The sequence below is a fragment of the Sinocyclocheilus anshuiensis genome, unplaced genomic scaffold (genome assembly GCF_001515605.1).
Source record: "Sinocyclocheilus anshuiensis isolate Anshui unplaced genomic scaffold, SAMN03320099.WGS_v1.1 scaffold976, whole genome shotgun sequence".
Taxonomy (NCBI): domain Eukaryota; kingdom Metazoa; phylum Chordata; class Actinopteri; order Cypriniformes; family Cyprinidae; genus Sinocyclocheilus; species Sinocyclocheilus anshuiensis.
This window is the reverse complement of record NW_015552538.1, coordinates 1,074,723-1,077,810: the sequence shown is the minus strand read 5'-3', so window position 1 is coordinate 1,077,810 and position 3,088 is coordinate 1,074,723. Positions and strand designations below refer to the sequence as shown.

At 38.8% G+C, this 3,088-nt stretch overlaps 1 protein-coding gene and 1 long non-coding RNA gene across 2 annotated transcripts in view; both read right to left on the bottom strand.

Moving 5' to 3' along the window:
* Positions 1-3,088, bottom strand: part of thsd7ba (thrombospondin, type I, domain containing 7Ba) — a 221,917-nt gene that overhangs the window by 100,067 nt on the left and 118,762 nt on the right. The gene's annotated exons all lie outside the window — the stretch shown is intronic.
* Positions 2,079-3,088, bottom strand: part of LOC107663894 (uncharacterized) — an 8,562-nt gene continuing 7,552 nt past the window's right edge. Inside the window, exon 4 of the long non-coding RNA XR_001631398.1 lies at positions 2,079-2,159. This is a non-coding gene — a long non-coding RNA (uncharacterized LOC107663894). The remainder of the gene's footprint in view (positions 2,160-3,088) is intronic.

Below are 3,088 nucleotides of genomic sequence, written 5' to 3'. Positions count from 1 at the left end.
GTTAGGCTATTGTTAGCCTATATGTATAACAGTTCGTTCTGATCCTCGAATCTGACTGGACAAGAGACTTTCTATTAATATTTCCACCTGCGCGTTCTAGACAGGCTGTCAGTCAGTCTTTAAACCGTTCATTCAACTACAAGCTGATTCATTCAAAGAGAGACGTAATGAAACACGCTGTTGACATCATTTTAACTTTGAGCGCCACGTTAGAAGGCTCAGCTGACCAGCAATGTGTCGATGCTAAGACTTTGAGTTGACGGTGTTTTGGATGACGGTGTCCCCAAGACTTGACTTTGACTTTGACTGAGATTTGGCTTTCCTTGGACATGACAACCTATTTTCACAAATATATATGACTCGCAAGTAATCACACATGCTCAGTTGATCTCTCTTTCATTCGCTGTCTGTTTAGGCTTGTTAAGTGAAAATCTACGAAGCCCCTGAACAAATCAGAATGGTAAACATTATATTATCATTAATAACTTATTTAATATTCAGTACACATGCACGAAGTGTAAAATGAGAAGGGCATAACTCTATGAAAAAAGAAAACACGCAAAAATCGTGGTTGCTGCGGTTCTTGCATTCCTCTGCGGTTTTCTTGTCAATAGCGCGGTATTGCGATATTGCGGTTATCGCGACAGCCCTAATCATGACACCACACCCCATTTTTATGGCATCAAATCACTAACTAAAACCAAACTTATTAGAAAAATGAACACTTGAGCATATATCAGCGTGATAAGAACTGCCAGAAACCACCTTTGGGAAAAATGTATTTGAAGTGTAATCTGATTTGGCTAACACTCATTCGAGTTTATGATCTATGCTGTGCCACCAGGTGTCGTAGAGATCAAAATTACAGAACAACCTACAGTTTCCTAAATTTCAAGGTCAGTGCTTTGTCCTATTTGATTTTGAAGTTATCCTAGTAGGAGTAGAAGACCAGTTTTTAAGCATATTTCATAAATTAAATATATTCTGCAAAGTATAAAATATTAAAGGGGTCATATGATGCTTTTTTAAAGATCATTATTTGGTGTATTTGGTGTAACAGAATATGTTGACATGCTTTAATGTTCAAAAAACACATAATTTTTCAAATACTGTACATTATTGTAGGTCCTCTATGCCCCGCCTCTCTCAAACGCTTCGTTTTCTACAAAGCCCCCTCCTTTGACAAGCGCAGTCTGCTCTGATTGGCCAGCTGACCCAGTGCATTGTGATTGGCCGAACACCGCAAGCACTCGTTGGAAATGTAACGCCCCTTACCATAATCGCGAGCTTCATCTTTCAAAATAAATGTAAAGACAGAGCCCGAAAGGGGAACAGAGTCGCGTGACAGACACAGTGATGAAGCTGGTATGTGTTTGCAGTACACAAGCCACGGTTAAGACAGCTGACTCCACTGTGATGTGACCCTGTCTCTCTCTCTCTCTCTCTCACACACACACGCGTGCACACGTGCACGCACACACACACACACGATGCGCAAAACTCCACATTTGAACAGTCAATAGCAAATACTTAAACTAATAACAAAACAGTAGCTGATTCAGAAGCGCCAGATTGTCATAGCAAAGTCAGAATTACCTCCTCTCCTAGGTTCACGAAACGGTCGTCCATAAAATGCATTGCTGTTCTGTTGTAAGTAGCTAATCTTAAAGATTCCTAAATGCATCTACTTTCGGAAGGCCAAATAAAGTGCTTTTGCTTTCGCCTAGAAACACACAGCATCTCCCTGACATGCTGCTTCAATACTAACTGAGGTTACTGAAACCACGCCTTCTTTCTTTGCTTGCACATTTGGGTGGCATTATGCAAATATTTCCACATAGTGATGTAGATATGTGGGGGCGTGTTAGAACGAGCCATTTTAGGGGGGCGTGGCAGAGTCTTAACTTTGATAAAGAATATCTCTTTGGTTTTGAGACTTTAGTCTTTGCAACTTCAGGGATCTTATCTATGCACAATCAGCTTGTAACACTCCAAAGAGAAAGGAAAAATTGAAATCGCATCATATGACCCCTTTAAATAAGACATTTAAAAAAAAGAAATTATTACATTTTAGATACCTCCCAGTTATTGGTGTTAATCTGACACCTGGTGCTGATTTCCTTAATTATCTGACAAACCTTATTTAACTGGCAGCATTTCTGTTAGGATAACTTTCCAATTGCTCGCCAGTTCAGTGCTGAAGGCCTCTCATCAGCAGAAAGAAACAAAAGCCTAGGCTAACCTTTGCTTGGGAGCATGTTGTGTGCATAGAGAATAACTGGTCCAAATTTCACTTTGGTGATGAGAGCGAGTTTAACTTATCTGGGCCTGATGGGGAATGCAAAGAGTGAATGCTGGAGGAAGAAGTGTTATGTTTGAGAGATGATTTCTGCAGCAGGAAATGTGCCTCTATACAGCTACATGGTAGAGTGAATGCAAATCTTTATCAGAATCTCGTTCAGCAACATGTGGTTCCTTCCCTGTGAGCATCTCCAAATCAGCCCACAATTTTCATGCAAGACAATGCCCACTGTCACACTGCAAAATGGGTAAAGCAGTTCCTTAAAGTGGAGAACATTGAAATAATGAAATGGCCAGCTGAGAGTACTGATCTACACACAATTGAAAATCTGGAAAATCCTTGACAACAAAGGACAACAACTTGACACTACAGTTACAGAACTATGGAAGAGATCACACCAGAACAGCACTCTTAAAAATAAAGGTTCCTTTTATATGGTTCCAACCTTTTCATTCCACAAAAGGTATTTTATAGTGGAAAAGGTTCTTTAGATTGTTAAAATGTTCTTCAGACTAAGTTCTTTTAAGTAATTTTCACTGAAAGGTTCTCTGGGGAACCAAAAATGGTTGTTCTATGTTATTGCTGCATACATACAGTAAATAAAGATGTAAAACATACTAGTAGAACAGTGGTATACCCACAGCTAATATTCCTTCAAATATTGAGCAATTAACACTAGTTTAGAAAAAAATTAAGTGTTTATAAATTGTTCTGTAATTTTGATCGCCACTGTGTGTGTGTATATATATATATATATATATATATATATATATATAAATGTCACAC